The sequence below is a fragment of the Xylocopa sonorina genome, chromosome 4, assembly GCF_050948175.1.
Source record: "Xylocopa sonorina isolate GNS202 chromosome 4, iyXylSono1_principal, whole genome shotgun sequence".
Lineage (NCBI taxonomy): Eukaryota > Metazoa > Arthropoda > Insecta > Hymenoptera > Apidae > Xylocopa > Xylocopa sonorina.
In genome coordinates, this window is record NC_135196.1 from 5,120,994 (window position 1) to 5,147,236 (window position 26,243).

General features: G+C 40.7%; 1 protein-coding gene across 2 annotated transcripts in view; it reads right to left on the reverse strand.

The window, feature by feature from the left end:
• LOC143423181 (uncharacterized) overlaps nt 1-26,243 on the reverse strand; it is a 64,335-nt gene that overhangs the window by 29,101 nt on the left and 8,991 nt on the right. Inside the window, exon 1 of one of the 2 annotated variants that reach the window (XM_076894308.1) lies at nt 18,864-18,926. The exons of the other annotated variant lie outside the window; for it this stretch is intronic. The gene's annotated coding sequence lies outside the window, so the exon portion shown is untranslated. Of the gene's footprint in view, nt 1-18,863; nt 18,927-26,243 lie in introns of those variants that run through there. 2 annotated transcript variants of the gene reach the window in all.

The following is a 26,243-nucleotide window of genomic DNA, read 5'->3' on the forward strand; positions in this document are numbered from 1 at the left end:
AAAAAAACATTCGACAGAACACAATACACTGTACCAAAGCAGCACCCAAAACTTAACAAATCCAGTGTAATATCAATATTTTTAATTTCGAATTCCGTTTAGAATTAAGAAAGAAAACATAAGAATAAAATTATAATTTTCCATTGCGATCCAGAAAATCTAAAATTACACAATTATTCTAAGCAGTACAGTTCGATAAGACAGCTGAATTAAAAATAAAAATATCTCTGAGAATATGATTATTAATTTACCTCCCATTATAAAGGGTTCATGCACACACGGTATTACAAACTGAAAGAAAATAAATAAATTACGTTATCCTCACAAAGAATGATTCTCGACAACCCCTGCGGGGGTAGTTCCAGAGGAACGCGCCACGGTCCAGCCGTTTCATGAATTATCAAGTCTTGCAACGTTATGAAACAGACTTAACGCCCACTGTCGCTGTGCCCGTGTGTGTGTGCAGTATTTTGAGGTTAACATACATTGCTCTAATACTTAACCAGGTATATCCAATGTACCTGTGCTGGTACCAACGTAATAATGTCGCGCGTTGTCAATGACGTAACCCAACGGTGGTAGCCACCATGCATGCTTCTACAGAGTGGCTGAATTTTAATTAGTCACATTTCGAGACACGCCAAGAGGCAAGTAGTCTACGAGGGCGGAATTGAAATTACTGCAGTTATCCGGAAGTTATAGTTTGTGGGGATTTTTCATGGTACATTAGTGAAAATATTAATTATGAAATGATCGTTTCGTAATTATGAAGATTAGTTCATTCAAACTATGCATTTCTGTTTGATTAGTCTGTTTGTCGTTAGAGTTTCTAGTAACGTGTTCAGCAGGTGTACATGGTGTAAAAAAATATTTTCCTAGTTACTTAACGACGGATAGTTTAACGTTTTAGGCATGTAAATATATAATTTTCAACTTTTTTGTTTGGAGCAAATGATACTTATGTTAATGCGTGATCATGAAAGTTTCCTTTTATAAACACAGACATGTCTCACATAAAAGCGTATGTTTGTAATATTTGTGACGAGATCGTGTTTATACTTGCTAAAACGAGTGAGACAGCTTTTTAGAAAATTTTTTGCCTACGACTTATCTTAATAATTTTCTATTCCGCTTTCCGTGCTTTTTAAAATACATGATGCCTAGTTTCGCGCGACGGCGAGGTATGATTTAGCATTTTAAGTGCTCGGGACCGAGACACCGTGTACAGCCACGGACAGTCGTAACCGCTACAATGGCGGTTTAAGGTTCACTGAATAATTATAATAAATGTTGGTCACCAAGTTGCGTCAGCGCTGCAGTGTTCTATCGTCTCCGATGAATCGCGTCATAAAGAGAAATTTTTACGCTCTCTTCACTTCTGAACCGTTTCGCCGCAGCTGCGCAGCTATTTTAAATGCTTATTTCAAAATGATCAGTTCGCCCTTTTTACCACTTTGCCACGTGGACTTTGTCGACATTCCGTTACTGAAATATTCAGCTTTATATCGAGTCGAATATAATTTAATTGGAAAGGTTGTTCAAGATGTAATAATCACGCATGGATGACCGCTTCTTTGAAATTAATTTGGACTCCTCAGCGAGACGTTAAAGGCGCATCGAAACTTAATATTTTCAGCGGAAATTCAATTTCATTTAATGTTATACTCAAAGACGAAAGGCAACAAGAAGTTCTTTGTCTCTCCAATGTATATCAGTAAAGCAAGAAAGACTGCAAAGTAACGAAACAAATAAAGTTCCATTTACTCTTAACTCTTCGAAGCAGAGAACTTTACAAAACAAAAAGAGAATAAAATAATACAAAATAAAATTGAACCTTTATGCATGTAACGCTTGTAATACTTCAAACCCGTGCATATTTCCGTATCAAAAAGGTTTTAATACCACTATACCTCAAAGAGTTAAAGCAGTAAGATTCTGACGACGACCCCACAGCTTCTACACGGTTAGTTAAACAAACTTTGCAGAACCCTCAGCACACTTTGTAATACCACAAAACGATTGTAATTGGCTCCGCGATATGTCGCCAAGATTTCAATCTCTCCGCGATCCGACGTCGCCCTCGTTTCTCGGTTTTATCGTGGACACGAGCGGATTCGACGCTTAAATTTCGCGAACGGCCTCGTCTAGGGACACACGATCACGAAGTGGAGGAGCCAGGGGACGTCCGGCGTCGCGATTAGTCAGCAAAGCGACAAGTGTGGCCCGTCGTTCCCATCGGTGCCGCGGTGGTTCTTCCTGTTCTTCGTTTTTCGCTGCTTTCATCGGCTCTTTCCGAGTAGCAGACACGCGCTCGCCCGCCCGCCTCGGTGTCTACGTCCTCTTCACGCGATATTGCCGACAACGACAGGAAAGGTACACCCGTGTCTCGCGTTTAGATACTCAGAAGTTAACATTCAGCGCGTTCCTCCTGGCCAAGATAAGAGAATCGGATCGCGAACGCCATTTTAACGCGCTCCAGACGCCTCGGTTTTATGTCCGCGGATCATTCAAATCTCTGACCTGCGAAAGCTCGTTTCCGGTTGCTATTGAGGATTGGAGTGAAAGCAATTCTTTTTTAATTCGCAGGAGAAATTGATTCGTTTATCCTAGCAGAGAGAAAAAACGATTCTCGATGTGTTAAGAGAGTTTCTCGTACTGCTGGATGTATCGATTGAGAGGAATATAAGAAAATTTTAGGTCTAGTTAACCCTTTAATGGTAAAATTGTATGGTTTATAATGATATGTGGTACTCGACAGTTAAAGTTACAAAATTTAAAGACGGAAATGGAATATTCATCCTGTACAAATTTCTATTGGTTTCTTTTATAATGCAAAAATTTCTCACAGAATGTGGTTAACCACGTATCTTCAGGTTATTCAAAGTGGCGTTACACGAGATGTATAGATTGTAGTTTATTTGATTCAGCAAAACTGATGAGTAGTAAATTTCAGTAGCCTTGTTATTTCGCTTTTCGCGTTATTATTCAAGGGTTGTCGTATCATTTCTCCCGCGTTATTCAATATTCCGCGCAATTCACCGCGTTATGTATTCGTTACGTACCCGTTCTACATTCGTTCGGTAATAAAAGACTAATGAATATTTAATTCGCTTGACCCGGTTCTGCCCTCCGAAACTAGAATATTCTATCCGTCAATTTTCCATTTTTAACATACTTTCGAAATATTCGAAACGCCGCGCGTTTTTCACCCCGTTAAGCAACGTTAAAGTATCTCATTACGTTTTCCTCTTTCTGTTTCGTAGGGCTCCAGAGTGGCGGTCTAATTTATAGTCTAATTTGTCCTAACAAGGAAGCCAAGGAGACACAAAGGGAATTAGGAACTTCCAGTCCTCTCGACGTTCAAAAATGTTCGTTAGAACAATTAAGGTAAGGAATGCACTGCTCTTTTAGCTTCGGTACTGTAAGGGCTTGTACAAACTTACGGATTTGCTCGCGGACAATCTGCAGAGTTCCGTAGATTGTTTGCGCAGTCTTTTGTCTTTCGTTCGCGGGATATTTTGGTCAATTAGTGTCTTCAGCCGTGTTGCCTCAATGGGAGACAAAAGACTGTCTACGAATCGAGGCCTACAGGATTCAACAGATCTGTCCCTGAAATGTCCACACGCCTCTTATACCTTCTGTATATGTACGTGTAAGTGGACCAATTGTTTTCGGATAATTCTGAAAATCTGCAAAGAGTCTTTATTGCTGCGTTTAACTGGAATGTTCTGTTTACAAATTGTTGCTTCTTTATTTGGTTTGAAATCATTTAGAGTACTTGAAGTTCAGTATATTTCTCGGTTTTTAAGCAAAGAGATTGCTAGAATATTTTGTTTTTCATGGCTTTAGAAACAGTTCAATTTATTTGCCTTGACTGTTTTGTGAGATCTTCAAAATAGATTTCGTTTCAGAATATCAGATAGTTTGAAAATTTATCAGCAAAAGATATATTCTAAAATTAATCGACAAAGTAAAATCATTTTCACCATTGCTCTTCCATGACATTACAAATGTTATTTAAAACACTTACGCTATCGAACACAGTTCAAGCATAAACAATCCCATAAGAATATTCCCGAATTTCCGAAAACTGCCTATTTCCAGTTGTAACTACTAATAACGAATCGATAGCATCGTCCGTAGTCAACACAACATTGTCCTACGTTTCCGCGTTTGCTCTCGAATATTTACACGCCTGCCCCTTCCTTCTCCGCCAGCGCGTCAGTTCCGTTTCATCAAATACGTATCGTAGCTTCGCGCTTTCGTAAACAGACCGTTCCCCCGTTCTGACGCATCGAAAAATCAGGAGAGAGATAGAGAGAGAGACGGTCGCAATAAAAGAACAGCACCGTTCCAGAAAGTGTATTACTCATTCGACACGTGCCATTGTGTACCACGTCACGCAACGAGAAGAGAAAAATCTCGCGTGTCGCGAAACCGAAAGGACGCGAGCAGAGCCTGGCCGCCGTACAAATGGCGGACGAGCGCGTCAGCCTACGCGGAGCTCGAGGATCCGCCGGAAAGCGGGTACCCTCTGTCGCTTCCTCCAGAAAGAAGGTCGAGCGTCTCTGTCCCTCCCTTTTTTTCTCTCTCTCTCTCTCTCTCTCTCTCTCACACACTCTCCCTACCCGTTTCGTAATTCTTGGGCAAATAATAGCGCCGAAAATACACACGGACATGTGTGAAAGACCTTAAAGGAACTCGACGACCAGTTCACGGAATTCGTAAGAACCTTAAACAATGAGCCGGGCGACGCCTCGGAAATTCACACCGCGGTCCGTCCGACAGGACTCGATAAGAGCCAGCGGAGCGGTTCTCGTTTTTCGAAAAGAGGGCAACCCGGTAGAAACTCGGGACAAATGTGTTAGCGTCTGACAGTGTGATAAAACGCGATGTGCTCGAGGGAACCCCGGATCGTTGCGCAAGGAGCGGACATGAAACGTTCTCAACAGTTGTGGTATGTTTTCGATCAGCCTTGTTAGTTTTGCGATTGTTCAGGATAAATTGTTCTCGATGATGAGAGTTTTGGAGGTATCAATGGTTTATAACGGGCTGCTTTTTACTTTGTACTTTATTCTTGTGGAGACAAATTTTTGTAGCTACGTGACGATATTATTATGCGATAGAAATGATAAGAAATTTGACATGCTTGAACCTTGATTAATTAGCGTTTTTATGTTAAAACAAATGTGGTGGTACGATGATACTTTTTACAACTGCTGTAGATAGTATTTCTAATTTGGTGACCAGATTTTTTGAAGTATCTTCCTTCGAAATTAATGAATATGTTATATTCAGCAGTAGTGTTAAAATGACACATATAAACGAAGCATAGGTCTGTTAGAATTCTATTAGATATTCTACGAGGAGTTTAAATACATTCACATTACCAATTTTAAGCATTATCTAGAGCAGATCGATAGGCAGCATGTGGAAGCAGTTCAGTTTACTTTCAATAAAAATAAAGCAGGTACGGGTATACATTCTTCGGTTATCCTTGACAGCATTTCCTTTACCAGGCTCTATAAGTAATTGCCATAAAATAATCGAATTTCTTCTAAAAGTATCGAGAAAAAATTGACTCTTTCACTTCAACGTGAAAGCAGTACACTTAAAAATCGAACGCTCGTCCCGTCGTTTATTATAACCATATTTCACGCGTTCGTAATATAAAATGTACATGCTTAATTCGATTGTTATATAATATGTTCACTTTTCATTTTCAAACGTCCGCCCGTAAAGACGTGTTTATAAAACATTGATTTTTTTTTTACTTTTTGCACAAGAAGTGCATCTGAGTGCACAAATATTGATGCAACAGCCGTTTCATGACTGGCAAACGTGCCACTGGTTGTTCTTGATCTTTGGTCCGCTTTATCGTGAAGAAAAAAAGAAAATACTTTATAGCATTTCTATGAATGGGAAAGTAAATCGTACAAGGTGAAGTTTGAAAAACAAAAAACGACCACGTCGATGGTGATGGTAACGATGGATCCAACGTGGTTGGAATCGTCGCGAAATTACTGGTATTTTCTTGTTTATTAATAACTGCACGTTGCATTAGAAATGCAGAATAGACCAGTTTCGTAAACTGATCGTTTACTATCAGATGCATTTATGTAGCATTAATATATGCTCACTCTAAATGGGAATAACAGTGATATAGACGTGATTCAAGGCAACAACCAGCACTTGAGCGATAATTTAAGAAGAAATATAAATATATATACACTAAAGATCAACATTTATTTTAAAAATTAAAGCTCTGTAATTCTCTGTATGTGCTTAATTATGACAAAATTTATGGATGACTTGAAATTTTTAGAAGATCTTGTAAACATGAAAGGATTCAATCTTTTGCAATCAGAATTTCGTCTGCGATTACACAAACTGATACATAATCGGTTACAGTTTTTACCTTGGTCTGAAATCTGGAAAATATGTAACGATTGCTGTAAATAGCACCATGATATAAATAGTATAATGAGATGCTATAATTACAGTAATGAATGAATGAAAATAGACGTGTATCCAGGCAATTTCTAAGTCGCATCACGTTTGTGAGGAGAACAGCAATTGAAAAACATTCTTATTTCAAAGAACAATTTAATATACTTTTGATAAAACCTTCATTGATCATTTTATGCAAAGTAAAACCAACGAAAATTTTGCATTTAGACACGCAACTTTATCAAATGACATTAGTCCATTTTTTTTATTAAAAATATACAGAAACGAATTGCATATATGTAATCGTACAGGAAATGTTTATTTCTTGCAAATCGAGTTCCCTTCCGATAAAACGTGATGGAATACCAATTTAATTTCTAATCAATGACACTTATCCCCTTAGTAATTAAAACTTCGTATGATAATGATCGTTTTATGTCGCAACGAGAATGTTTCGTGAACTTTTACGAATCTTCTTGTGGTCGCAAATAATTGTTAGGCCTCGTTAACAGATGAGCAGTCGTTACTATCCCGTTAATGAGGACGACCGCAAAAGTCGCGAACAGCGGCTGACATATTTTCCGCCTGTACATTTATTAGCGTTTATGCGCGATTCGCCTCGTGTCTCGACTATCTAAACTGCTCCAGAATAAAAATTCACTCGTCAGCGATAGTTGCTATCTGCGAAACTTTTAGATAGATATTTTAGAATTAGGGACCTTGACAAACGTTATTCACACCGCACACGAGACTGTGAAATTGGTAATACTAACTGGGTGAAATTGTATTAATGAATTAAGGTGAAAATGGCAAGGAAAAATTGAGGGAAAGAATATGGAGAGTATGTTTTAACCTCTTGCGACTTTCAAGAGGCAAGTTCAAAGCTAAATAATCGTAGACATATGTGAATATCTGCGTTTCTTCATTTTAATCAATTTGGTTTTATCACTTGTATAAATATTGTACTGTGTTGCTTTGCTACCGCGTACTAATGGTCCAATATTTTATTAAGCGAATTATTCACGGTAATTTCTTTTATTTCCATCTTTTAGGTCGAGCCAAAGAATCGTAACGGCAAATGTTTGTTTTTCTTTTGTATAAACGAAATTGCGGTTGTAGAGGGTTAACGATGCGGAACGATCGAGCTTCTTCGACAGCTCTTTCGTTGCGGAAAGCTATCGATTGCCTTGAATGTTTTATTCGTCCAGGTTGCATTATTAAACGGCAGGCCTTAGTCTCGTTAAAGAAGAGCTACCCAAGATTATTATATCTACGAGATTTAACAAAAATTGTAACTCGATTAGACGCAAGCACTAAAAGAGATTCTCAGTTTTCACACCCAAATTACACTGTACTTTCCATTTGACTTTTTTTTTCTATCTAATTATCAAAAAGTTATCGATTGCTCGTTAACAGAGATACTTTAATAATCGCACGCTGAGCCGTGACGCGAAATCACAGTAGGAACGTTTGAAAAGGAGCAACAGACTCGATACGTTTCCAAGGTAAATCTTGTTACGAAATTTCAAGCAATTTCTGGCCTCGCTTAATTACATGTCAACGCAATAACGTAATAATGAATTGTTGCACTCTCGTGGAACGGCGCAGCGGCGAACACGCCGCTGCAACTTTAACAACTTCTGTACAACTCAATCGCAGTACCCTCTTCAGGATCACGTAATTCGCGATATTGCAAACTCCGCCGCTTGGCAGAGTTTAAAACGTTTGTAGAAGCTGACAGGATGACTGGAGAGATTGATTCGGCGAGCTGAGAGAACTGCTCAACATTTATATCTACGATCCCCTGTAACCGATTCGTAATTATTGACTATCACAAATACGTCTAAAGATTGTTATTAACACTAATTACACATTTCACATTTTTAATGAGTCGATGATGATTTATCATCGGCCAATGATACCGCTGTATCCATTTAGCTTATCTATACTTTTTTCAATTTCATCCTCGTTTAAATAGTTATACTTTAGCTTGCTTAACATTCGAAACTACTTGCGTATCGTAGACACATCGTAAGCAGATAGGAGTATGAAAATTATATCAGAGGAAGATAAAAGATCGCTCTCTCGTTGCTCGTAGAAGGAAACACTAAGGATGAATTCTAGAATCCAGAATAAAGCAAAAATCAAGAGTGGTATTAATGCGTTGGACGCGTTGCTCTCGAGAAAAGTGACTTTGAAAATCCATGCGTTAAGTCCGCGCGCCATTATGGTAAAAGCCCATAATGCAGTGCGACGCGTGACGAAATCCACCGTGATTGGCAGGCGGGGGCAGTGACACGCGCCGCACTGCTTTATGGGCCCTCGTTGCTACCAGCCGCGTACTCAGGCCGCGAATTTTCAAACTCACTTTCCTCGAAAACGAAGCTTCAAATGCATATTCGTTACTCTTGATTTTCGTTTCGTTTTTGCCTCTAGAATCGCGTTATTAAATCTTTTCTACGTACACGATCTCGTGTACGCTCTGTAGATCGGATTTACGTTGAATTCGCAACGTGAGATCAGTTCTACGCGAAGTTTCACGACGGATGTCGGGCAAAAACGACACGGACGAACCTGCAGACGCGATACTTTCTCCGGTATCAATTATACAGAGCCAGCGATCGATCTTTAACCATCAGCGCGAGCAAATCAGGCCGCGCATTACGCGTCGCGTCGCGACACGACGAAAAATCACCGCACGTGAACGCTACCGCTCAGGAGAGGCCGCAATTGCGGTCGCTGGTACCCTGGTAATCTCATTCTCTGTTCCGCTACCGTGAAATCGTAACAACGCCAGGTTGATTTGACTCACGAATGTCCGTGCACTGTGCTCGTTGCTCGTCGACAACGCGCAGCGATCAATTTTATAAATTCGAGCGGATTAAATAAAATTCTTGCCTTTTTATAGCGAACATTGTAAGGAGTTACATTAATTCTTAGAACAGGTCTTGTAGAATATCTAATTCCGTCGAAGGTATTGGTTATTTATAAGATCGATGAAAATTGAAGTAGTAAAATATTCTCAGAGCTGTTAATGGTTAAACATATATTTGATTTTGATTCTCTTCTCGATTAATCGGTTCGTTCTTCTTAATTCAATTGGATTTATGTAACTTATATATATTTCATAGATTACCACAATTGTTGCATATACTTTCAAGTGTCCAATATCGTGCCACGTACGTCCACTGTTTTACGTAACTTTTTTTCGAGATTAGTCGAGGCACCTTCGAACCAAGCAACGAGCACTAGAAATTTAAATAATCTCGCAGGAAAAACAGCGAGGTGATGTAACTGGCACGACAAATCCGTTTACGTAGTTTCGTATTGGCTGCTCTGGTTGCAACTCGGTTTCCCGCGAAAACGAGAGTTTTCAGCGTGGCTCGTCGCGAGAAGCGCTTAAACGGGCTCCACAATTGCCGCGGTGTCGACGATCCGATCCGGGAAATCTGAAATAATTAACGCGGCAGCCTCGCTGTTTCACCGCGCGCCGATCACCGGCAATTTCCAATCAGCTCCGCGTTTTCTATCGAGCCTGCCTGATCCAATTAATGCCGAACAGACGCTCGATTGTGGTTTCTTACGCGCTCGATCGGCGAGACGCGTCTCGACGGAGTCTTCGATGAATTCCATTCAAATGGATTATTGTTGTCGATACTGTTAATGCGACGCTAAGAAAAACCGTGACCAGAGCTTCGTACGCGATGAATATTCGAAAACGTTACGTTATTCGTGTGTACGTAAAAGAGGTATCGTGAACCGAGCCTATCTCTTGTCTGGAAAGTCTTTGATTTGTGGATAAAGAATGAACGATACGGTCAACATCTTTAGAATTTATTGAGGAATTTTGTTCGTTGCGTATTGAAGAAGATCTAAGATGACAGAGTTTGTAACTTTCGAGAGTTGTTCTTGTAGGCTACGAAGTGAAAATGGATTCCTTTGATCTACGCGAGTTTTATTTTTATGAAATGTTTCAATTCTCTAAAAGAAGAATTATTCTATATTTTATTGTAATTTTCATTGCAATATTTCATTGCAATTTTCTAAGATTTCTGTATAAACAATTGTTCACGTTCCAATTCCTCGCGATGAAAGTCTTTTATTTTTTATTCGCCAAGTTTAGAGTCTCGTATCAACATCTCAGGTAATTAGCTATTGCTTGGTGATTGTTTCGTTTAGAATATAGCTCGGTTTAGCTTTTAAACAAGCCTTCTGACGATCACTGCGAAACGAAACGCACTTTGCCACCAGAAGTTTCTTTAAAGCCAGTTGGTAGCTCGTATTTGCTTCTCGTGCGAGCTTTATGTTATGGAATTAGATGACCATCTCACGGTCAACCTTTCGTAATGTCGCATGCATAATTTCGAATCGTCGCACACCACGTATTTCTATTTCAAACACTTATTTTACTTCGTTATCGCTTCACTGCGGATTTAAATAAATGAATTAACATCCACAGCCGGCTCAAAACCGTATTATTCTGTTGCATTATAACGTACCGGAACCAAGCTTCTATTTATAGCAAATATTAATTCCTACCTTTCAGGTCAAGCTGAGAAGCTTCCGTCGTTTAAAAAACCTTTGTTCTAAATTCCAGTCGCTCAAGTATCGGTTCCGTCCAGTGGACGACAGAAGAAAGTTTAAAATTGATTTCTGCGTTCCATACACTGATTTTAACTTCTGTTTGCGATTCCGTGGGCGCAACAAGTATTTAACAAAACACTCTCGTGAAATGATGACGTTTACTTTAGCGATGCATGAATTTGAACATGTTTCGTCTACGAGCGCGTGCTCGCCAGTAACTCCGCGTTCTAATTGCTTGTTTCTCCCATTCACCATCTCGCGTACTGTACGCGCCACCACTGTGCGCGACGATGTTTCTGATTCTCGTTGGAGATTACGCGGACATAATGGCGCATTAGCGGCGTTTTCCGGTATAAAAAGACAGGTGAAAAATCACGCATCCTGCCACTCGCCATTTAGCTGGCGGACGTTGATGGCCACGAGGCGACGAAATAGTTGTCAGCATCTCAAAGCAAATGACTCGCGCGATTCGTTTCCACTTCTCCAGGCCACCATTTTTCTTCCCCTCTTCCTCGCCTCCTTCCGTTTTTCTTCTCCTCCGGTTAAGCGAACGTACGTGGGTGTTAATTTACCCGAGTTCACAGCATTCCGCGCGACGCGCGTTTCAATTCACGCCTAAGTTTTCTCCCCTAACCGTTTCAGCCCGCTCGACCCAGGCACCGAGAACCACGGCGTGCTTGCACGCACAACAGCTCTCTCGATCGGTCTGCCGTGTTGCGCGCGTTCCGTGAAAATTTTCAGCCGGATAAATTTAACCAATTTGTTTGCCTTAACAATTTCACCTCGTTCGAACGCGTTTACCAAAAAGTTCGCCGCGGTTTACACTTTGCTCGACGAGATGCGTTACGGTACCTCGAGCACCTTCGTCCTGGTCTCAAACGGCGGTTCTTTGCGCGTAAATGTCTGTTCGAGGAATTTCAGTTATGCGAGCACGTGAGCTAGTATGCATCGCGTGCACGAAAATTGACATTCTGCGCACAAGAATATCTCTACTGAAATTAATATATACTACAATAACTACAAATATTAATTTCACTTTTTCTATTTTAATTCATTGATAATAGTAACGTGATTAAGTTCGTGAAAATCAGAAAGTGAAAAACGTGTTAAGTAAATCGTTGAATAAATAAAAAATGAATAAAACTTTTTATTTCGTTTGATGCACGAACCATCCGTCAATTATTTTATTCGTCAGACACTCGATTCGATCGGAAGATTTTGGAATAAAATAATTTTGGAGAACTTTCTATTCAGACCCACGGTCAAAGTGATGAAAATTTTTCGAGCCGCGCGACTCGACCCGTCGCGTTTTCCCCGTTCGACGTCGTCGTCTGAACTTTGCTCGCGGCCGTCGATGATTACTTACGTAAAAGCCAGAGGCAGCGCCGTTGCACCGTGGCTTTTTGAATCGTGGAACGGAAAATATTGCAGGCGAATTCAGCGCGCACCTATCGGCACTCCGAATCTCCGCGTGCCTCCGCGGATCGTCTCGTTACGTCGCCGCGGTGTGCTCGCAACCGCGGTGCATAACGCGACAATCACGTGATCGTTTTTATTGCGCAACTGGATCGCCGGACCTTGATTACGTTTGCACCTTGGCGGACATTTTTCCTTTTCGCTCCTTTTCCTTTTTTTCTCGCCTACTCTTTCGCGCTCGATATTCATTTTTCATTCGGAAACCGCGCTCCGCTTCTTGCACCGCGTTGGGAAACGGGAAACTCGACGGCGATGGGAAATTTTAGTCGATCTTTCCTCTTTTTTTTCAACGATCGATGAATCGACGAAAGTTGTCGTTCTTACTGCATTCTTGAAAGTAAGATTGGACACCCGTTATGTAATACAGAATCCACGCGCGAGTATAGGCTTTTGTTTTTGTTAATATTGTGATATAACGAAAGAAACTTTTGTAGAGTAACGATAATCTACTGAATTGAAATATTCGTGCACGTAATATGGTGAATGCATGAACTTGAAATTGCAACTAGTTTTCTCTACGACTAGTATTTTTTTTTAACGTGAACTTCGTAACTTTGATATATCCTTCGTTATCAATTCGATTTTGCAAACGATTTCCCAACGCTGGAATCGTGAAAAGTGAGAAACGATGGAAATATTTCCATCCTTTTTTCGAATAAATTTATGCGCAAAAATCCATTTTTATGGAAACACGCGATGCATCTGAACGAAGGCGGTGCCAGAATCGAGTTTGGCGACAAGAGAAAGAAAAAGCTCCGATCGGTTTCACCGATAGTTTTATTAACGCGAGATAGCTTCACGCAACGCGAAGTTTTTTCCATCGTTCAGGTATAACAAAAAGAAAACGAGCACTGTAATTCTGGAAACTCGTATTGCATAACTCGAACGGTGAACGCAGGCCTTGATGACGCTCGCACCTTTGAGGATATTCTTATTTTCCTAGCGTGGCAGCTCCGATCAAATTTTTCCTTCTTACTCGCATACCAGGCCACAGTTGTCTGTTTAAATAAATACTGATCAACGGAGTGCACTTTCGATCGACAACCTCGTCGTATGATACCGGTAATACATCGACTCGATTGCCTCTGAAGTGTTCATCAACTCTGACATCTCGTTTGCAACAAAAAGAAGAGAAAATCCAAATGAAGTTGGAAGAAAATAACAAAGACGAAATGAGAATTGAAAAAACGAGAATATACTTCGCTCGTAGAATGAACTGACTCTTCGAACGAACTTCTTATCGTTTCGCAAAAGCGTAGCACATTCGAAATGCAATGTAGAAGAAATAGATAAGCAAAACACTGGCGCAGGAACTGCATGTTACCAAGGATTCAGAATTACTGTCTCTAAGGTTAAAGTACAAGGATCGATTTAATTAGTCGCGACTAAGGCACGTGCCTACCGTGCAACTGACGTACTCAACAATTAATACTATTAATTCGATGCACTGGATGTTCAAGCGCGTCGATCGTCGCCACGAATACCTCAACGATATATAATGTTCCCATAACAATATATCGCTCTTTAACGTTTCGAACATGCGCGTTCAGTTTTCATTTAATACACTTTCCATTGCGCGACGACGGAAGTGTTTTAAATTTCGCGCGATAGAAGCATCGCCATTTTATCAGTAGGATCGAAATAATCGTCGTGCTCTTGCGGAGCTCTTCGATAAATTGGCTTGCACGTTGATCTATCGATCTTACGATATGCAATCTTAGTCACAGCTTTAGGAGAGTGGCGACGCGACCAGCAGACGAAGAGGAGGAGACTATGTCGTTCGCGTGTCACGTACTTGATTCTACTTTCCGCCGTTGCGTTAATTATCGCGTATCCAAGGACCTGTACCGTTGTACAACGTCCAAATCGCTATAGAAGTCGTTCTATTGTTAGCTTTAATTTGTGGTAGCGTCACGTTCTTTTTTTTTTTCTATTTCGACTATTTTGTCTGCCGTGTGTGTGCGAAACTCTTTGCACGAATCGTTTTATCGTACCTGAATAAATGGAACTTTATGTCCATTTGTGACATAAATTGAGAAAAAATTGCGGCTGTACGTTATATTTTTCGAGAACTAGGTATCGATAATTGCCATAGATGGACTGGTTGGTACCACACACACAGTATACTGTTGTGATAATAAAATGTAATGGCACCGTGATAAGTGGCGAGCAAATAGAATAGTCTCAAGGATACGCGTATGCTTTACTATCGGCCAAAACTGTAAGACCATTTTCCACATTTTACTGATTTTAGATCGAGTCTATTTCTCGAACGATTTGAAATTTCTTCAAATGTTACAGACATTATACAATAATAGCGTTCTTTTTTCGTTGTCACCTATTTCTGTATATCTATACATTCCTTTAAGTTAATACTCTTCTATTATTTTTTTGCCAAGTCCTTACTTTTTATTTGAAATGTAGAGTGATTTCTTGTGGCTTTTGACTAAAAGAGTTTTTGCAATGTTTTTAGTTATAATATTGTATGGGTTATAATTAACGAAGAATTTATATCAAATTTTTTAAATAGATTTAATTCCTTCAAAGTTTGTAATATTATAAAGAGATTTGTTTTAATTCTAACGTTATCACAATTATATTTTGTATTATGGATGCTTTTTATTTTGTAAAGAAACGCTCGTTTTTTAACAAGATTTTAAACTTGCAAGGAAATGCTAAACACGGACAACGTTTCGAGTATCGAGCATGGAAATGCAAAGTTTCGCGTTATTAGCGCACGTAGACGTTACGACGTTCAGATAAGCAAGCACCGTGAACTTTTTCACGTGACAGCCGACACGTTGACTTTTATAACGAAAAACGACGTTAACGAACGTCCCAGGTACACGTATGCACGTACACGTGGCTAATTGTACGACGGTATCTTTAAATAATCATAGGTAAATTCGTCCTTCGGTTATTATCTATCGATAACGTGCTCGCGTTTCAACGAGCAACTTTTTAACCATTCGAGGACTTTATCTATTGCCAAGTTGAAATGTTAATGCAACGTTATTTCGAGGAGTCCTCGAAGAAACGAAAGGAATATATCCCTTTCGATATCGAAAAGTTCGATGTTGATTTTATAGTGCTAGTTTAATTAGTGACTTGCAGTGCAGTTGCGTCAAGTATGTTTCAGTTAAAATATTTGTCTAGAATATTGATTTTACGCTTTAAAATTGAAACAAGATACCAATACAAAACCTGGCAAAGATCGAACGGAACTCGTAACACCAGAAACACTATCCTCATCCTAATTTAACGTCTACTGTACTTAGCTTCAAATCGAAAAGAAATTTTGTTCTCAAACCATCGGAAATTCTATGCATTTAGATCCAACTCGGATAGAAACAAAAAAGATAGTTTGATGAATATTACAGTCTATTAATATACCTCCGCTTCCGTCTGCGAACGATCGCATAACCCAAAGAGCGCGTACCCCATTACAGAAACCGCGCCATAATACCGTCGATTTACATTGCTACAACGATCAACCTATATTCTCAAAATATGAGCGGGCAACGCAATTGCACGTGATCCATCGTCGGAAATCTCTCTGCTTGCGCGGCTTGACACTGTTCCTGTCTCGAAAACGCGTTCGCGGGAAATCGTTCCGCGGGGTTATTTACACGGCGAACGTTAATCCGCCTGGTAATGTCCGCGTCGCCGCGCGGAGGGTTGTCACGCTGCGGCGAGCATCCTCGTCGCAACGCGACAAATGGGCCGCGAATCGTTTGCCAGGAACAACAATTTTCGAAGACGAACAGACAGCGGAAAAATATCTTGAAAAATATCGCTTGCTTAGCAGTCGAATTCTTATTTACGCGAACCACGTCGCGGCGAGCCACCCCTTTTCGTTTGTCGATGGCGAACGATTTTTTTCCCCCTGAGAACTCTGTCAAGGTGTTTGGAGAACTGATTCAGTTTGATTGGTAATTCGATTAGGGAAGTCCTGGCGATATTTGGAGACTAGATACGCTGGTTAATTATTGGTTCACGTTCTGCAGGGTGGAATCGGTTCACTTGGAAACGAAGCCAGCGAAATTGATTTAATTGGTATTTAAATATATACGATTATTTTGATATGAGGTTATTTCAGTGATTTATCAATAGAACCTTGATTATCTGAGTGATAATTATATTATTTTATGCTTTTTTTATACTAATATTTTAAGTTTAAATGGTCCTCTGTCAAGTGAGATTGGAGTTATTAGATTATCTAAAATGTTCAATTATTTGAGTGACATGTGCCATATTTAGTTGGATAATCAAGCCGCGACTCTATTTTGAAACAATCATGGGTTTGTTCATTTGGTCAACGGTCTGATTTCTCTCAGAGAGTTATTGTTCACGAAAAATAAAGTTAACTCGGGGTCTAGTTTGCAAGTTTATCGGTCCCAATTAATTGTGGAGAAGTATGTTACGAACAGAAATGCTATAATAGCAATCATTGCGTGATATCGCCTCTAAGCATAGGCCACCGTGCTGTCCGTAGCAAATCCTTCGTGGATTGGCTTCGTCATGCAAAATAAGGAAAGATAAACATCAGATTGTAAGTGACCACTTTATTAAATGAACCGCTCTCTTTTTTATTAGCCACGTTCAATACGTTAGAGTGTAGAAAATCTAATTACGATCGCGTCTGAAATTTTCTACATCCGCGGACTGGTTTCTTTCCCTCAAAGCCAGCTGCAATTTGCACCGCGGTGGAACAGTTCGAAGAGTCTGTAATTAGCACCGAAGCTCCTTTCGGGGGAAATATTTTCTAATTTACACCAGGCCAAGTTAAATTGTGCCCCGCTGGGAACTTGTTGCGCACCCCGAGCGCCACTCGTGCCTCCTATCTCGTTAATTGCCATCGCTGTTTGAGAATCCAATTCAAATACGGAAAACTTTGTCACCTCGTGAAATTCGAACGGTGCAAAGTATTCGTATTATACAAGTTAATTTCGAACACCGAATGGAACGTCTAAAATCAATTTGCCTTCGCTCCGTTCATCGCAATTTCGTCTAAATCCTCAACGTTGCCAATTGCAACGCAAACTGCGAAAATCTGCTTAATCAACGCTTGATTGCGCTTTGAAAGTTTCCAAAGAATCTATGTTGTACGATCTACTCGAAGCTATCTCATTTCGCGGAGTGTTCGAAACGTTATCAAGACAAATTGATAGCCACTCGCACCGTACTCGATTCGTAAATCGTTCATTCCTTCAACTATGGATGCTGCTGATCACGACGTAATTGGCTCGCGTAGAAGCATTAATGAAATTACGAATCGCCATCGTGTACAGTCTAGTCCCCTGTTCGAGTACTGCTGCTCGAATGGAAGTGCAAAGGTGCACCACAGTGGCTTTGTGGCGGAGCGTGAACGCTGTCCTCGAGACACCGTCCGGGGAAACGTAATATACTGCAAGCTCGCAATGTCCCTCCGTCTCGTGTGTCGCACGCATTCGCTTTACAGCTAGTTAAACGCACCGGGAACCAACGATACGTAACATTGTAACGCGATTCTTATCAGAGGAGTGTTACAAATATTCCAACGGCTGCGACGATAATCCAGCCGCGATACGTTTCGATTCCGTGCTCTTAATCGGCACCAAAGAAATATCGCTTATCTTAGCCGGGTACATGCACGTACACGAGAATGCACACGCGTCGAAGACAAATCATCCGCCGAACGAATACGCCACGATCGAACAGTGCTCGTATTTAAATGCCTCAACCCTTCAGATTTACAGCCGGACCGATACGAACGAACGTACGCGTAGACAGCACTGAGGACAATCCTAGTATCACTCGAGTATTAGTCCCGCCATCGTTTCTATCTCCCTCACAATCTCGACACTTGTTAGAAAGATATTTTTCCACGATTTTTCGTTCCAATGAAATATCATCGACATGCACCAGTACATTACTCCGTTTTACGTTCACACATCCACCAGGACTCACGCGCGTTCAACTAGCAGGTATACCACGCATTTCCAATACTTCGAGAAATAAATACGTCAATGAGAAGTTGCTAAGATAGGAATAAATATCATAGCACATTAAATCGAACGCGCATCAACTTTGTTACCACGGTCAAGTGCAAGCGACTCAGCGTTCAAAGAGTAGATCGCAAAAGACTCATCGTCCCGTTCGAGAAAAAGCAGTTCGCTATGAGTCACTTTATCAATCGTATTACCATAAAAATTCTGCGTACTACACGAACCGACGCGATAAACCAGGAATACTTCCAACGTTATGTATCCGGAAGCCTATCCAAACCCGAACCAGCCTTCTCGCCCCCTTTAATTAACAACCAACAGAAAGAAAGAGAGGAAGAAAGACAGAAAGAAGAAAAATTCCCTTACTTGTGCACGTTGTACTCGTTTCTAAATCAACGCTGGCGGGCGCAGCATTCCACGAACGGTTCCCCCTTCGACTGGGATAAAACACACGAATCCTCGTCGGGGGTTGCGAAGGAAAAAAAGGGCCAGCGGTGGTTGGTTGCGGGCGCGGACGAGCCCGCGGGCCAGGCGATGGACGGGCGTCACGTGCCGCGCGGCCAGGCCACACGTTCACCGTTCGACTGTCGTGAAGCGACTGTGCGTTCGCCGCTACTCCACCTCCTACCACCTAGCAACCCTCCGCGAGTGGAGTCGAGGACACGCACGCACCGAAAGGCCCGCGTTCCACTGCTGACACACAACGTCCGACGGATATCAAAGATACGTAAGGCAAGTACGCGGCTGTCCCCTCGTACCTTCGCACACAGGTAAATTCGGCGCGCGCGCTGCCCAGACGCGCGTTCCCTGCAGCTTGTGCAAACGGGAAGCGCCCGTAGCGCGCGCAGCGCAGGGATGCCAGGGACGTTGGGTAGAAAAATACGCGCGAGATGAGCGTTCGTAAGGTTTGGATCGTGACTGCGGTTTGGTTGGGTCAGAGGGGTCATTTCGAAGGGGTGGTGGAAAGTGAACTCGATCGAGTGAGGGTGGAATCGAACAGTGGATCTGTTGGAGGATTAGGGTTGATTCAGTGATGATTGTAGACTGGGTACAGTGGAGGAGTTTGATTAAATTGAAACGTGCAAGTTGATCTTAGTTGAATCGTGTAAACGATGATATGGATTCGATTATCTTGCGTTTAGTTTTATTAATTAAATCGTGTTGTTTGATTGAATGGAATGGTATAAATTATTATTTGATGTTTAGCTAATATTATGTTATATGTAGCGATAGAGGTTTAACTAGCTTGCGCATCGGCTCGTTCAAATTTACCGCGTGGTTCGATCGAGTAGAGCCACGTATTTCTACCTGAAGCCACGTTTAAACGCTGCTTTTCTTATGCAATCGGATGCATGCAAATAATTGCGAGCAAAAACACACGCGGCAGTGTATGCGCGAGACGATGCGCGAGTAGGCGCAGCATTTTCTATTAAACGCCAGAAAGCGGAATGGAACAAGTTGCACGATTCAGACGGATCTCGCGCATGCGTTAGAATCGCGTGTGACTACTTTTGAACGAATGGCGGCACCGTTTAAACCAGACTCTAGTTTGCATTCGATCGATGAGGTTCTACTCGAGACTGCGAATCGGCTAATGCATCGAACAGAGAATGTTCGAGGTGGGACGCTCGATACAGTTCTATCTGGTAGTCTGATATGTGTTTGCATTTTTATCGATGACAAATGCAAGTGCATTCGAACGATGGACGATGGATGCACGCATACAGCGTGTCGTAAACGCCGCTGTGTTTGCACGCGACTTTCCTTGAAGACACGGCAACGTAGAAGTGATTCCATGTGAATCGTATGAAAATCGTGCTCGTGGTTGCCACTGACTGATTTTGTCAGGAAAAAAAACTTAATATTTCGTTAAAAATGAGGTATCAATAGTATAGATGGATAACAGCAGCAACTCTTGTACTACAATTGTCTTGAAACTAAGTAGAATTGGATCGAAAATGTTTCAGAGATTGTAGCAGGGTTAACAGTCATATTTTAGTTTCTTCGATGATGCCTTTAGTTTCGAATGAATGTTAGACCAAATAAAATTTGAATTATTGCTGACGAGTATAGTAGTAATGTTAGAGTTTCAAATTCTTTGGAAGTACTCCACTTTATTATGGACTTCAATACCTTTTCCTTACCTAATTTATAAAACGAAGTGAAATGGTTCTACGAAATGTTCAACAAAAGTAATTATTCAACGATTATTCTGGGTAGAATTTCTCAGCCAAGAAAGAGATTCGAAGCTGAAATTCTCAGATTTCGTATACCTACCCTATATAGCGTCGCGACAGGAGCTGCATAAGGATATGATAATATAAATCATGTCTGGTAATAAATGTAAACTGTCCGCGCTTCGAGGTACAAAACGGCCGAAGGAAGCTGCAGGCTTTAGGACGGAAAAATGTCTTCTCGCGAAACGAGCTTCGCGACGAATGTACTCACACTATTATACATGCGCTACTCTATTCCATAAATTCGCCACAAGTTACAGAACATTATACAGACTAGATTAAAATTTCGATACTGCTTTTGAGGGAGAAAAGTAAAATAAATCTAGCCACTCGCTGTCAGTTTTGTACGCTACGTATTTCCGCTTCGAGGGAGAGGCTTTGTGAACCAAACGTCAGAAATTCGTAAATCTTTTTCGAACTTAGAGTAAGAACGACTAAGAGTCGAAAGTGGGTGCATCTAATAATAAGAGCAAAGAATAAAATTCATATTACATATCACTGAGAATGAATTCGAGATAGTAATATAGTAGTACACAATATTTGTGACATTTCTAACTTATTTTTTACCTTTTCGATTAATTCTCAACGTGTACGCAACAAACGTGTGAGTTATAATATTACACTGTGACTACTACTTAGAATATACAGATTATTAAAATGAATATAAAACAATTCAAACTCTATTAGGTCAACGCTTGAAGCGCAGGATAGAAGTAACAATCCATGCAAATCTGAAAAATCCTCCGATCAATTATACTAACGTCACATACCACTGCTCAAATTCTTTTCTTAAAACCACCCCAAAGAAACGATCCCTTAAAGAATAGTAAACGGATGGCAGTAGCTCGATCGGAAATAAGAATCTCGCGGTGTTTCTTAATTTATCGGGTCAGGAGTCACGAGTGGAAGATTCGTTTGGGAAAGAGAAAGAGGCGGAGGAAAAAAAAAAAAATGGCCGTCTGTCAGACAAAACGCGTCGTTCAGACGGACGAACCGCAGACTCGGTCATGAATAATGTAATTAGGCTAGGCTGCCGCCTTTTCTCGGCGTGTACGTGTTCCTGTACGAATGTACAACGCGTCACTGTTAACGACAGGACATTTTTATCAGCCCCCATGCGAACGGGTGCTGCGGGCGCAGCTGAAGGAAACCAGAGTGGAAAAGGTACATTACCGGTGACATTATGGTAATCGCAGGATTGCCCTCTTCGGCCTCACCCTCCCCCGTCTCTTCGCCCCCCCCCCCTCTCCCTTCGCTACCACCGCTGGTACACCCGGCGTCATATTTTTCGTGAACACCAGCCCACCTACGAGGAATTCCCGTTTTTTTTTCCGCCGGAAGACGTCTGTTTGAAGAGCGGCCAGTTTCGTCGACCAACCTGGCACGTCATTCGCGATACGAGACATTCGACCGGATTGGGTCGTCGTTTAAAAACTTTTAAAAACGTCCTATGACCAGGATTTCTACTTATTTAGTCGTTTCAGACAGAAGAATTGAAGACTCAAATTGGATTAGTCTTGCAAATTGTCGTTCGAGGTGTTCGATCGAGTTTAACGCAATTGATAGGCTTTGATCAGTGGCAGCTCGTGGCCAGAATTATTGGGGATGTTGCATAGTTTCGTGCAAAGATTTTTTTATCTATTTCATAAATTGGGGGATGGTTACTGATGTTAAGCTTAAGGATTATGTATTGTATAAGTTTAAGGAAAGAGTTAAAGAAAGAAAGACTCGCTATATTATATGTTATCGATAATGTCGAGGGAAAATAGGGGGTGTTGCAGTTTTACAGTGTCTATACGCGAGTCACAATTGGTTTTGATTGAGTTTTCGTTTCTTCAACCGTTAGTTTAGTTGTACAGTTAGAATTGAAAGCAAATTGAAATGAAACGTTCAATTCTTGACGTTGTTTCTGAAAGTGAAGCCCGTACGTTGAACACTGTCACTACATTCGGAAATGAAGAGCGAAAAATCAACGGGTAATAGAGATAGGTTCTATATGATTACATTATATCGAAGTATCTTTATCAAAATTATTTCGAGGCAAGATTCGAAGAAAATACGGTTTAGAAACATTCGCTACGTTCATTCACTCATCGAACATCGATTTTAGGAAGATTAGTAAAAGCTAGTAAAATAAATTGCGGTCATCGTATTAGATGGCATTTCAGCGAAACCCTCGATTGGATTAAACTACCAATTTATTCCCCAAAACTGTGATACAACGCTTGTTTATAGCGACTGTTTCGTAACCGTCACTAATCGAACTTTCTTCGAATTTCACTGACATAGTTTCTGGCAGGCGACATTGCTGCAACGCGAAACGATTCACCCAGTTTACTCTAGTAACCGAAATATTCGATTGTAACTTATCGATCCACGACTACAATAGAAAACTTAAACATAGCCGCACGATGTTATCAGATGAAATATCCTGGTCCCCATATGATTAAAAAATATCGACTGAGTGCAACGATGTTCAATGGGATAGCAGAGACAAAATGAGAATTATAGAAATAACAATTACAAAAGGATTTTGTTGTACTGACCTTCCAGCAAAATTTTTAATTAGACGAACAGAGTAGCGGCGGACACGTAAGCGATGTGAAAGCTCGCTCGACCTACATTTATAGCCATTCGTCGAGGGTAGTCATAGACACTATCACCCCCGGGCATTAAGCACCCCCGTTATTCAGCCTATCGTGTTCTGATGCGTTATCAGCGAAAATGAACCAGTAATGCTCGCGTACGCCTGTTAAATCAGATCGATGCGCTTTTCTATCGCAAAAATGGTTCAACGTTCAGCTCGTTCCAATTGTGCCTTTACAAATAAGAGTTTAAGAGGATTCGGGCTTAAAAAGGCAGAGGAATATTTAATTATAATTCAAGGAATATTTAATTCGGTAATATTTCGATTTACATTTTATTTCTGGCTCGCTTCTGTTCTCAAATTGCGAGCAGACAAAATATAGTAGGCGCTTAAACATTTTTAAAAAGTTTAAAGAGCGCACGATTGCAAAGCAAAATTGAAAATATTAATTAATCGAAAGTGAAATAGAGATCTCTAGATCTTTCACTTTGGTTTAGGGGTAGCTTCGTACTGGTCGATTAGCGCAAGTTAAGATGGCGGTTGGCAAAGTTTTAAATTAGAATTACTTTTTATCGGAACACTTACACAGCAGAACTAATCGCGCCTCTTTCAACGTCACGTTACGATAACGCACACTCCTATTTCGCGAAGGCATTGGTGGGCCGAGGCTAGTTTTTGAACCACGTTTGAGAACACTCAATCGTTAAACATAAATTCAAGTCACACCGCGGGATTTAATATGTTTTTATTAAGTTAATATTTGGTCGACAACGACGTGATCGCCATAAACTATATCCCACTCAACAAAGTCAGTAGTTGCATTGATAATTATCATCGACTTACACAGCTAGTAACCCCTAAATCTTCATGTTATATTATTCGAACCATGCATTAAAGAAAGAAGGACCAGTTTATAAAAATTGAGAGTATACAAAGTATAACTATATTTTATATATTAAACGAATCAATTTAATTCATAAATTTATCCATTTGCGTATGTAATTTCTGTTCCTCCGTTTCGTACAATCTTATCGTTTGTAACGTGGATTACGCAAAAGTAAAGCTATATAATTAATGACGTTTCTATGAAATAAAAGAGACGAGCGAGGTTGGTCTATAGAATTAAAAAGAAGCGAAAGTGCTTTAAAAATATAGAAAATGGCGATATGAAAATGAAAAAAGATACGTGAAATCCCGTAATTCGACTTCTCTGAGTATCCCCGCGTAATTGTGTTCGCAACTAATTAGTACCATTAAACTTTAAAATCAGTTTTCTCCGTTTCGCATCTCAGTGGCCTGGTTCCGTCCCGCGAAACGCGCCCCGTTTCACCCACGCGCGGGTCCTCGCGCTTCTTCCAACAGCTGTAACTTCGAACGAACACAGCAATACGGATGAAAAACCCCGTGATTTACGCGAAACGTTAGCTAAAGTACGAGCAAAATTGCGAAAAGAACGCTCGATAACGTTAACCGTCGATATGGCTCCGCATTGAGCAATTCCATTGATGCTTTAACCGCGACGCCAAGGACTTCGATTGTTAAAAGTGTCGCATCGGGCAATTACGTTAGGTGTTCCATTGTCGACATTACGGAACGAGTTATCGAGATGTATATTTTCTTGATTAACCGCGAGGCTCTTGCGCGATCGTTCTGTCGACAGACAACGCGACGCTTCAGCACCTGATTAGTTATTAAAAACCGAGATGACCCGGGGTCAACAGTTAAGTTAGGTTCGGTTGCATCCGGTTACGTTGCAGTGTCTCCTAGAATGACGCGATGAAATTCTTCTGAAGTAACTATAACCATGACCACTTCCATTATTCTTCTTTTTTAATCGCTCGTAAATCATTCGGACATTGGTCGATTTGTAGGGACAGCGCATGGGGGTGGTGCGCGAATGGGGTGCGTGGAGAGCGTAAATTTATGAGACGGGAATATCATGGGGTAATATTCGGCAGCTTTTAATCGATCCAATAAAAACTACATTTACTTTTGAATTACTTATTGATAGACTTATTAGCCCTTTGTCGTTGATATACGTGTGACTGAATGTAATTTTTTTAATCGAGCTAGCGAGAGATATATCTAAAAAAGATCTCGTCTGCAAGGAGTTAATAATATTTTGTAATGTATTAGTATGAAATCTGTAACGTAAATTTGTTCACCATATTTAGATGCTACTAAGAACCATTTCTTTGTTTAACCCATAGCTTTCTTAATTTATCAATTATATTAGAAGAAGTTCGAACAATTTTTTTATAAGTAGCGAGGATATAAATAGTAAGACTCGCCAAAGTAATAATTAAAAGTAGCACAGAGTTAGTATGGCATAACACGAGTAATTAAAACCGTGGTAAGATGAAGTTAAAAAATGGTACTGGTAAAGGAAGAGGGGTAAGGGGCGGAAATATTTCGTTGAACGGTGTTCACGATGATAGTCGAGGGACAGAGCGAGGTTGGGCCGATCCTTTGTTGGTCCAAGATATGAAATAAAGTGCGAGGCTATGGTTATCGAGCTTATCTCGCATTCCTAGCGAACGTTCCTACTATGGTACACAGAGTGCAATATCGAAGTGGCCTTTTCAACTATGTATTTCCTCTGACAAAATTTCGTACCGCGACACCGTTAATTCGATTCTTTCTTTTTCTTTAATATAATCTTCACTATTCAAGCGAGAGACAGAGAGCAGTTTTCTTTAATTTCCATTCTAGTGGCCAACTTCCAGCTGTGTCTACGCTGGGTTAGATTGTTCCGTGTTTAATTTTGGGATTGCTTCCATGCCCGATATAGTCAGGCGACTGTTTTAGTATGGAATAATTTAGCGGCTCAGATAATCCTAATAAGACGTGATACGAATTTAACAGACCGTTCGTGAGATGATTAAAGGGCTTCTCGTGCGAATGTGCATTGCTCCTTTCAGC